This window comes from Cheilinus undulatus, linkage group 8 (assembly GCF_018320785.1).
Source record: "Cheilinus undulatus linkage group 8, ASM1832078v1, whole genome shotgun sequence".
NCBI classification, from domain to species: Eukaryota; Metazoa; Chordata; class Actinopteri; order Labriformes; family Labridae; genus Cheilinus; species Cheilinus undulatus.
Window position 1 is genome coordinate 16,003,847 of NC_054872.1, and position 12,471 is coordinate 16,016,317.

Sequence of the window (12,471 nt, forward strand, 5' to 3'; positions counted from 1 at the left end):
TTTTCATTTCCCTCAGTGCTGTTGAAGGGAAGCTGGTTTTCTCTCTTATCTCCTCTCGTCTCATTGTTTGCACATCACATGGAACCTGCTGATCTGTCTACGTTATGCACATTTAACTCTACATTTGTGTGTTATAGCTCCTCTCTCCTGTGGTAATGTTTGTAATGTCTTTATGGCTCCCTGTAAAAGTCAACAACAGAGAAAAAAGGGAAAGAACTAAGAGGACATGTCTGGAGAAGATGGTGTTCCATTTGTTTTTAAATGTTTTATGTAAAATTTTGGCATTAAATCCAAGACAGACAGGGACCTATCAGACACCAATTTTCACTCAACCCTTATTCCAAAAAAGTTAGGGCATCATGCAACATGTAAATACAAACAGAATGCAATGCAAATCTCATAAATAATAATAAAAGATAAAAAACATCAGATGATGAAACATAAATTTTGCCTTTTCATGAGCTTATTTTGAGCTTGATGGCAGCAACACATCTCAAAAAGTAGCGACAGGGCAACAAAAGGCTGGAAAAGCCAGTGACACCAATGGAAAACAGCTGGAGGAGCACTTTGCAACTTTTTAGGTTAATGAGCAACAGCTCAGAAACTTTCTCAGAAGTATAGATGGTCAGTTTACCAATCTGCAAAAAATTGTGGAACAATTATCTGCTCTAGGATGGTGTGGGCGTGTCTGTTGAATGAGATGAAGCCACGCCCACCCAGGTGAAATACAATCCTCTCAGATTTAAAAAATGTTACAATCTGAATGTTGACCTTATGATCAGAGTGCAGCTGCCCGGCTATTTGCCAGAGAAGAAAAAAGCCAGTTATCTGGCTCAAATCTCTGTTATGATCTTTAATGATCCATAGACCACTGTGGCTGATAAATTTGGCAAATTTACCTTACAATGAACAAAAAACAGCATTTAACTGACTGTTAACTTTCAATAAAGACAGTGACATCAGCTAACAACAGACTGGACTGAGATGAAATGCTCTGTGATTTTATATTGTAGTGTTAGAGGGGCGGGGTCATTCCTCACTGGGCTCATAACTACCCCGCCCAAACTAAACCAAACCAGGAAAGAGGTGAAATATTTTCTAACAGTCTAAATCCAGAATTCAGTCACATGTAGATCTCAGTGATTTTACATGTTTACAGCAACTTTATTCCAACATATCTAGTGGTAAAGACAAAAACTTTGGATTTCACTTTACAGGGTCTTTAAAAGCCTACATCTCTGATGGTGTGGGGTTGCATTAGTGCCTATGGCATGGACAGCCAAAACAGCTGGAAAGCCACTATCAGTGCTAAAAAGTACATTGAGATTTTGGAGCAATATATCCTCCCGGGTCAAGGTCAAGGTCTCTTTCAGGGAAGACCTTGCATATTTCAGCAAGACAATGTTTAAACCACACACAGCATCCATCTCAGCAGCATGGCTTCACATCAGAAGAGCCTCGGTGCTGAACTAGCCTGCCTGCAGTCCAGACCTTTCATCAATAGAAATCATTTGATGCCTCATAAAACAAACAAATCCAGCAAAAAAGACCCAGGACTTTTGAGCAGCTAGAATCCAACAAGAATGAGACAACATTCCTCTCCCAAAAGTCCAGCAACTGGTCTCCTTTTTTGAGATGTGTTGCTGCCATCAAAATCAAAATGAGCTACTATTTTTCATAAAGTGTTAAAATGTCTCAGTTTCAACATGTGATGTGTTGTTTATGTACAATTGTAAATTAAATGTTGGTTTATGAGATTTACAAGTCATTGCATTCTGTTTTTATTTACATTTTATACAATACCCCAACTTTTGGGGATTTTTCATCAGTGTTTAGTTTTATTTTGTTTTGAACTTTTGTTCTCAATTTCAGTGAAGCTTTATTAATTTGTAATCAGGTTTGTTGGTTTAGTTTAAGTTTTGGTATTAGGTAAAAGCTTGTTTAGTATTTATTGTACTGCACTGTAAAACTATTCTTACTTCACTCTCTTTACTCTTATCTATCATTCCTCTTGATAACCATGAACTATTTTAAACCCCTGTCTTTACTGGTGTGATCTTTGTCAGTGAAACATTATTTTTGTCAATGCAGTGATGCCCTGGTTATATATTGACCATGCTTACAAACATCAGCCAAATAATATGGAATGAACAGATATCAGTCTCCAGGGTTTTTCAGTTTTAGGCTGCTGTCTGGTACATCTAGCTCCTGAATAAAATAGATTTTTTAAAGGGCAAGGGAAGTGACCAGTTACATTATACTAGGAGTTCTAGTAGGCATACTAGGAGTGAAACAAAAGAATAATGAAAGATATATCAGCATTAGCATCAGCTAAATTGTTAAACTAAACATCAGTATTGGTATCTGCTGTTCTTTAATTGTTAAATAAGTGAATCGTTTAAGGCTGTATTAATTCAGAGAAGTGTACAGTTATTGCACAGAGAAGTTCACAGTTGGAAAAATAAAAGTGTCTGACCCTCAGAGGAAGGTGTTAAAATGTTTCTTAGCCACAGGATAGAAATGACCTTTTGTATAGCGTTCTGTAGCACATTTTAGTAGAATGAGTCTAGCACTGAGAGTGCTTCTTTGTTTAGCCAGCACTTCATGACATGGGTAATAGATATTGTCAAGGATCATGCCTAACTTGCACAACACACATTCATTCAAAGGAGATTCATGTGACCCAAAGACAGCGATCAGAAAGTGTCACAGTAGCAACAAACTGAAGAAAAGGGCATCAGAAAGAGTCACAGAAAACCTAAACTGTGCTGCTTTTTTCTGTCTGAGCATCCTGACAGGAGAGTTTTGACTGTTCATGCTATGAATACTTGAAAATGTAGAATCAGAAAGGAAACAAGGCACTGCTTAAAGCAGACCTGTGATACTAACTGATCTGATTCATGCGTCAGACACACCAAATGCAATGTGTTCTTTTTTACAATGAGAAATGCTGTCTGCAACAGTTACAACAAAACACTTCAGAATTACTCTGCTTTAGATCACAAACCTGAATGTGTTTCTCTGTTCATGGCTTTGAATGGATGCATGTGTGTCTCAGACAATAGCTCAGAGACTTTATGCAATGATTGTAATTGTTGGAGCTGGAGCTGTTGCTTATTGGGCTACTTGCATGATGAGTTTTGGCACAATGATTATCATATTCAGAATTCTTCCTTCTAACCCGATCTGACATTTTAATAAGAAACATCCCCTGCATGACTACTGAGCAATGTCAAACCAATATCTCATCGCCAGTTTTCAGCCTCCCAGTCAAAGAAAAATATCACTTTTCTTTGATATTTAGACATTTGGTTGTTAATATTATGAAAAGATAGCGGCTTAATGCTTTCACCTTAATATCTAACATTACAGATGATATTTAAAACTACTTTCACTGCATGAAAATGCAGAGAAATGCAAATTTTACATCTTTTATTTTTATTTGATAAATTGTCTTATGAAATCAAAATACTATTGGAGGCAAAATACTTTTTAAAGATCTTTTGTCTGTTTGCAGATGAGCTAAGTGGGGATGTCATAGCATGACCTCATCTGCGACTCACTCTCATGAGCTTGTGCTGGCACACTCCAGCTCTACTGCAACGTATTTACATACACGACCCTGCAACTCACACAAGCACTTAGACTCAGGCCATTATAGATGGAGCCATAATCCCAGAAACAAACACATGCAAACACACATCCTTCTGCATGTGGCATTATTGTGCATGACCACTTGACTTTGAGTTCATATCAGCCATTATTATGCGTGGGCACACTGTTTTGTTAATCAGAGCTACTGCACCATAAGAGCTCTCTCTCTGTCTCTCCAGCTGTCTGGGTATGAACAGGATGGGTCACAACCACAGCTGATAACAGACTCTTTTATTGCATAACTTCACTTGACAGCTTTTTGTCTGTCATTGGCTTGATCTCTGTCTAACTTTAAATATAAAACATTGCCAAAACCTATGGCTGACTTTGAGTAAATAACTTAATAAAGTCATGTCATAATAATAAAGATGAGCATACATTTGGACTTAAGCCCAATGCTTTTAGCCAACTGATACTTACCTACCCTAACACATGGCCCACAGCAGCCTCTACAACCAAAACAGCATTGACACCTTCAGCAGACCCAAGCCCTGCACCTGCACCAACACTTGAAATTTAGCTCAGGTGCCTCCCATTTCTCTTGATCACTGCTGTGATGTTTCTCCACCTTGACTGGAGTCCACCTGTGGTATATTAAACTGATTTGACATGATTTGGCAACACCTCTCTATAGAAGGCCTTAAAGCTGATGATGCATATCAGAGCGAAAAACAAGCCATGAGGTCAAAGGAACTGCTTGCAGAGCTCAGAGACAGGATTGTTGCAAGGCATATATCTAGGGAGGGCTACTGCTGCACTGAAGGATCACAAGTGCACAAATGGAAGATGTGTGGCACAACCGGGACTTTTCCAAGAACTGGTGGGCCAGCCAAACTGATCAGTGAGCAGGGGGAGAATGGCCTTAGTGGGAGAGGGGACCAAGAACAGAGATTTAGAGATCATGTGTGGAGATGGGACAAAGTTCCAGAAAGACAACCATCACTGCAGACCTCCAACAATCTGGTATTTATGGCAGAGTGGCCAGATCGAAGCCTCTCATTAGTGCAAAACACATGCAAGCCTGTTTGGAATCTCCAATAAAAACACTTGAAGGACTCTCAGACTCTGAGGCACAGGATTTTCTGGTCTGATGAAACCAAGATTGAACTGTTTGGGCTCAACTCTAAACGTTATGTCTGGAGGACACCAGGCACTGCTCATGACCTGCCCAATACCATCCCAACAGTGAAGCATGGTGGTGGCAGTGTCCTGCTGTGGGGGTGTTTATTAACAGGGAGATTAGTCAGGGTTGAGGGGAAGCTGAATAGAGCAGAGATGTCCTCAGTGAAAACCTGTTCCGCAGCGCTCAGGACCTCAGACTGGGCCGAAGATTCACGTTCCAACATGACAATGACCCTAAGCACACAGCAAAGACAACACAGGAGTGGAATAGGGACAACTCTGTAGCCTTGCCAGAGCCCTGACTTGAACCCTATTGAACATCCCTGGAGAGACCTGAAAATGGCCATTGACCAATGGCCCCCATCCAACCTGACTGAGCTTGAACAGAAGAAGAATGGCAGAAAATCCCCCCATCCAGGTGTGCAAAGCTTGTTGCGTCACATTCAGAAACACGAAAGACTGTACTTGCTGCCAACAGTGCTTCAACTAAATACTGAGTAAAGTGTCTGAATGCTTATGTCAATGTGATATTTCAGTTTTTTCTTTTTAATAAATTGCAAACACTGTTTTCCCTTTGTCATGATGGGTTACTTAGTGTACATTATTGAGAGAAAAATGAATTTAAACCACTGTAGCATCACGCTGTAACAAAAAATTGAAAAGGGGGTCTGAATACTTACTGACTGCACTGTACATTTGGGATGCTACATAAATGTTTAACCATAAAATTATACCGTAAAATACCAAATAATAGCTGGGCCGTTTATTTGTTTCAATCACTGAGCAGACCAGGCCTTTATTTGGGACCAGGCGGCTATTGGGACAGGTGTTTAATTCCTTTCTCACAAAAATCTTGCTCAGAAAAAAAAAAAGGAAAAATATGGTAAATTTAATCAAAGTATTTATTTACACCAGTATGAATATCACCTTTACATTTTTAAGACAAGATTACAGTACCATAGTTATACTTTTGTCTTATTCTGTGAACTCAACACTCTCTCATGTCGTACTTTTTATTTTTTCGCTGCACCGGGGCCATGGCGCTGCTATCTCACTTAAGAAAACCAGCAAGGGACGGCGTGCCCCAGCCAATCAGGCTCAGGTCAGAGGGAGCGTCCCTACTGGCCGCTGTAGCTTCCGTATCTCAGCTCAGTGAGAAGTTGATTCAATGGCGGTGTTTGGTCCTGTGTAGAATTTGTTCATGATGAGATGAAGTGTTTTCTTGCCTGTGATTCGGCCATTGATTTCAGTGGAAAAGCAGAGCAAAATCACTCCACGAGCGCTTTGCCACCGTCAGTATTCAATTCAGACATCCGCAATACATTCTCATCCGCAAGGAGGTACGTATGTAAGGAGGGGGCGGAGCTACGGAGCTCAAACAGACAAACCATGAGTCAAACACAGAGAAGAACAGGAATGGAGGGGGAGTTGAGAGTTGGTTCTATATGGTTCTCATTGAAAGTCACACACCCGTGCTTTAAATAAATTACACCAAGCGTTTATTATGAACAGGTGGGTATTTCTCAAAATGTACTGCTACACCCGGCAGTTAATTGGGACCCGGTGATTAAAGGGAACCTGGCTACTATTTGGTATTTTATGGTAAGCATATGGACTGAAAACTTTAAACACTTCTAACATCTAAACATCTAAAGATATGTTTGTATAATTCTGTAAAAATCAGTGTCTGTGAATGTTCTGAATTTCTATCATGTCCATTTTTATTCTAACAGGCTCCTCAGTGTAGAGCTCAGAGGCTCTGTGCTCTCTCAAAAGTGTTCTCCACATTAACCATCCTGTTACATCTCATGAAAAAATACGTCATTTGAATCTAGATAGGCTGACTAAATAATGATATGATAATTCAAGAATTAATCTTTAAACTCATGCACCTATAAAGAGTCATACTCAAGGCCAAAATCTTCTTTCCTTACAGCAAGTAGCAAAAATATAAATGTTCAGCATGCCATTGAAAAGGATCCATCAGGGAATGAGCCGTTTGTATTCAACCTTTTTGGATGAGGACAGTTATGAAAATGTTTGAAAAGTTTTCTAGTGCTCAGAGAGAGATTTAGTGGAGGGCTCATGATTCATAAAACATTAATGTTACTAAACTTCAGTTAACAGATATGCTTTTAGGCTCTGTGAAACGACCCTGCCTTTGTTTGGGACAAGCCTCTGTACGAGCATGAACATTTTCTGTACGAGGTATGGAAAACAAATGTCCTCATTATTTCACCTCCTGTCACTCACTGGAGCATAAATGTCTTTAGTTTTTATCCAGATCACGATGCAGGAGACTCTGAGAGGCCGTTCTGTGGTTGCATATGCACATACGAATCTCCAGCTGATCTTTAATCCTTGGTTCACATAGATGTTGAAGTTCATGTTGAATTTTCTGTGTCCTGCTGCTTTTTATCTTTATTTCTTACACAGACCAGCCAAACTATTTCAACACTAACTGCACAGGAGTTTTTAATGAGACCTGTCAAAATGTATGGCTACACCAGGCTGGTAAAAGGGACCTTACAATAGGACAGGCTTTTATTTAAAGCTTTACATAATTTTCATTTAAAGAAACATTGAATACTCATGAAGCTGAGCCTATGTTTTTAACAGTCCTGCATTAATATTTATGTGCTGATTTAAAATGGAAAATGTTTGAACAATGGCCAAGTGTGGAAAGGAACGCAAAAACCGGAGCACCGGAAAACCAGCCTACATATTTATAGAAAATATGTAGGCTGATTGAGCACTGTTTACTTAAAACTAAAAATGTGTTCAATCAGCTCTGCAAATTATGGCTAAAATAGCTATTTTGGATTTTTTAAGTTAAGTTCGGTCTTACAGTGCAGGACAGTTTTGTGGTTAATGTGATTGGATTCATGGTTTCTTCTCTCTGCTACTTTATCAAAAACAACCAAAGTAGGAAACAGAAGTTTGTCATGATCTGTAAATATTTGAAGAATAAATGCATTTTTTTGGCAACTGTGCATTATTACAAAGCTACAGAATTCTTAGAATCTGAGCTCAAACTGTTAAATTTCTTCTTTTCTGTCTGTTTGAGTGTTGCTTTACCCTAGTTACCGCCACCTACTGGACAGTGGTTTGAATCAACAAATTGGCAGCCCAGCCCTTAGATTTTACTTGTTTACTTAAAGCATGTTTCCTTCATCCTGCTACTAAACTTAACTTGATAAAACCTAGTAATAAGTGTGAATAGTTGACCATCAAGTAAAGTTAACTTAGTTTGTGTGAGTCTGTATGGCTATCAGGGTTTACAATGTGCTTGATTCTGGATTTATGCATCTCTTCTCATCTTTTTATCTTAAACTTTGCTTTTCATGCTGTGTTTTTATTTAAAGAACAGCAAACCGCTGAAGCTGGAGTCCTCTCTACTTGCCTGCTTGCCTTCTGTCTGTAAGGTGCTATATGAATAAACTTCCCTTGCCGTGCCTTACATCATACCTTTACCTTTACAGCAGTTGCAATACACATGCACAAAACTCATCAAATGTTGACTCCAACAAGGGCAGGCCTTCCAGCTGCCCAGGGGGGAAGATCCTGACTTAGGTGTTGCCTCACCAACTGTCTCAAGCCCAAAAGACAGGCAAGTCCACCAAGAACCAAATTCTCCCCACCAATACTTCAACCAACCCCCGGCATGCCCATAGCCAAAGAAACACTTTCATTCATAATTCCAACAAAGGACAAAACATTCCAACTCTTCAAGGCCTCCAAGTGAGAAACCACAATCCCACTTCTCACTTCCAGAGCCTTTAAGGTCCCAGTTAGGGTCATGAATTTAAATCACTGACAATCCTGTACAGCGTGCAGGAAGAGGAGGCCTGGCTTATAACACTGGATGTCTCATAATCTATCTTTTTTTTCTCCTTTGACTGTTATCTTTCCATCAAAGACCCCCTCAGCCAATTTAACTCCATACTTTCCGCCAAAGCACATATGCCACTCACCTCTGTCACTGGCTCCCCCTAGTTTTCCCTCCTCCCTGATTTTCAGATGTAACATTCCCCTGCATTTGCACCATTCCAACCAAAGCCAGCATCATCGCTTTTAACACTCTAGTTTTATTGCATTGTTGTGGCATTACACCGCGTTCCACATTATTATGCAAACGTTTTTTTCTGATTTTCTAAATATCAATGCAAATGACAGTCATAATATTTTTCAAGTCATCAACAGTTAGAGTATAATTCAAATGTTTTTGAACAAACTTCATAATGATAACTATTATTTTTTTAAAAATAAAAACCTCAAAATGCACTTTTCCACATGTTCCACATTATTAAGCAGGCCACAGGTTTCAGCAATATGGGAAAGAAAAAGGATCTCTCTGCTGCTGAAAAGTGTCAAATAGTGTAATGCCTTGGACAAGGAATGAAAACATTCAATATTTCAGGAAAAATTAAGCATGATCATCATACTGTGAAGAAATTTGTGGCTGATTCAGAGCACAGACGGGTTTGTGCAGATAAAGACATAATGAGGAAGGTTTCTGATGGACAAATATATCAGATTAAGACTAGATGCTAAAATGCCATTACAAAGCAGCAAACAAGTATTTGAAGCTGCTTGTGCCTCTGGAGTCCCACCAACCTCAAGGTGTAGGATCCTCCAGAGGCTTGCAGTCGTGTATAAACCTACTATCCAGCCACCCCTAACCAGTGCTCACAAGCAGAAACGGTTGCAGTGGGCCCAGAAAGACATGAAGACTCATTTTCAAACAGTCTTGTTGACTAATGAGTGCCGTGCAACCCTGGATGGTCCAGATGGAGGAGTAGTGGATGGTTGGTGGATGGCCACCATGTCCCAATGAGGCCGGGACGTCAACAAGGAGGGGGCGGAGTCATGTTTGGGCTGGAATCATGAGGAGAGAGCTGATAGGCCCCTTTAGGGTCCCTGAAGGTGTGAAAATGACCTCGGCAAAGTATATAGAGTTTCTGACCGACCACTTTCTTCCATGGTACAAAAAGAGAATCGTGCCTGCTGTAGCAAAATTTTCTTCAAGTATGACAATGCTCCATCTCATGCTGCAAAGAATAGCTCTGTGTCATTGGCTGCTATGGGCATAAAAGGAGAGAAACTCATGGTGTGGCCCCCATCCTCCCCTGACCTCAACCCTACTGAGAACCTTTGGAGCATCCTCAAGCTAAAGATCTATGAGGGTGGGAGGCAGTTCGCATCAAAACAGCAGCTCTGGGAGGATATTCTGACATCCTGCAAAAAAAATTCAAGCAGAAACTCTCCAAAAACTCACAAGTTCAATGGATGCAAGAATTGTGAAGGTGATATCAAAGAAGGGCTCCTATGTTAACATGGAACTTGTCCTGTTAAGATGTTTTTGATTGAAATAGCTTCGATTTCAGTAAATATGACCCCCTGATGCTGCAATTTCTACAAATGACCATTTTCAGTTCTTTACAACCTATAAAATGTTTTAAAAAGCTGTTGTGCTTAATAATGTGGAACAGTGCATTTTGAGGTTTTTATTTTTTTTTAAATAATTTTTGTCATTATGGAGTTTGTTCAAACTCATTTGAATTATGCTCTAATGGCTGATGACTTGAAAAATATTCTGACTGTCATTTGCATTGATATTTAGGAAAATCACAGAAAAATATCATTTGCATAATAATGTGGAACGCGATGTATAGTCCCATGAGTTGCAGCTTCTGCAGTATGCTGCAAACTCTCACCACTGATCAAATCATTAGTTTCTGGTCATAACTCTCCTATGCTCACATTATCTGAATGACAACATGAACCTCTGCAAGTGTCCTTCCATGTGTCACCAGAGACTCCAGAGTTAAGATGAGATGTCTCCAGCTTTCAGTCTCAACCACACCAGTTTGTTCCAGGCTTTGTCAAAGCTGACAATGCTCCATCTGGTCATCTCTCTTCTCTAGGCATCTTCTCTTATCTCTTATCTTATCATGATCATGATCTGATTCAGGAACCACATTTTCATCATTGTTCAGCTGTTGAGTCAGGATTTTTTTGTGCTGAATCTTTGCAGTATCATGACATACTGATTTCCAAGAGGCCCTCCACAGTGAGTTAATTTAGACATTGTTGTACTGTCAACAGCACTATCATGAAATTAGCATAAAATGCCCAAAATAGTTTCTGAAACTAAAACACAGTAAATTAATCCCATTGTCAGATGATCTAATATGAATAGTGACAAAAGATGCCATGTGTATTTACAGCATTAACCAGGAAGGCCACTTAAAATGTTTTTTCCCTCGTTATGTGAGGGAGATGTTTAATGTACTAACTTTTTAGAGAATCTACAGGAGACTAGAAAGATAACTAGAGTTCCTCTTCTTTCTGAGCACTCAGTCTTTTCCCCGCTATACTGTGCATAATTAATGTGGCTGTGAAACGGAGGACTATGGGTATTACCCTCATTGTACGAAGCGCCATATACGGGGCTTTCACACAACACTCAGGGCCTGAGGCTGCTCTCCTCATGTACATAGCACCCTAGGGCATTGCCTGTACTGTCTTTGAGAGTCAGGCTGGCCTGTAGCAGCAGCGGCTTAAACTCTCTCTATTCAGCAGCTTTAGTGCTCTCCAACAAGTTACGTGTAAAGTTCAGCTGCTCGCGCTGCACAGGCGGAGGTTAACATTTAAGGAAGTGATATCCAGCTTGTATTGATAACACACCTGGTCAATGTTACCAACTTACCACATAACTAAACCCCACCTGTAGCTACTGCCTTGTTCTCCTCAAATGAAGGTCATTGGTGAAGTTTGTTCTCAGACCTTTTCAAGATGGATTTGCCTGATGGCAGACATGAAGTCTGGCATCTGCTTTGAAGGGTTAGCATTTCCATAGCAATTACAAGTATTTCGTGTCTGGTCATGGTAGCTCTGTAATGGCATATGCTACACAAATTAAGAATTTCTCTAGCTTTAAAACGGTTGAAAATATCTGAGGTAATTTATACGTACTCTACAAAAAATATAAACACATGTAACATTCATTTTAATAAACACAGATATTTTAGGTATAAAAAAACATGTTGTGCTTTTTCTCAGTTTGTGATGTGTTATTTTATTATACATGTATTTATCCCCCTCCCCATTATCCTAACCTTAACCCTAACCTTTAGGGTTCTGGTGCCTTGCTCTAACTCTCTTTGGGTTTTTCTTAGTTTGTGGTGTGTTAAATTAAAATTCATTCCCCTCAGTAATTTTCAAGGTGCCAGAGACCTTGGTGGGGGGGCGAAGCTCTGTCTGAGGTTGTTAAAATTAGATTTGCACATATTAACAGAAATCATGGTGTAACACTTATAAATAATTCATACAATTGTTTTTGGGTAAAAAAAAATTGTGTTTAGGGCTACTTTGTTTGGATTTACATTAAAAAATAATTAGCATTTATGTCAGTTTTGGCCACTAAGTATCATATTTTTTTAGAGTTGATCCTTGGGGGGCTCAAGTTTTCTTAGATACAACTAGGGGGGCTTAAAGTAAAAAAGGTTAGGAACCACTGCAGTACGTCACTGTGGTTCCAGCTTGGGTAATGTAGGTCACTTCCCGCCCCATGGATGAGGTCGTCCCACCATAGAGGTCTGCAGCCACATCCTGTTATGCCTTTATGTGGTAGAATATTTTGTTCAACATTCATTAAATGTTTTTTTCAGCTCAGATGCAGTGTTATCCCCA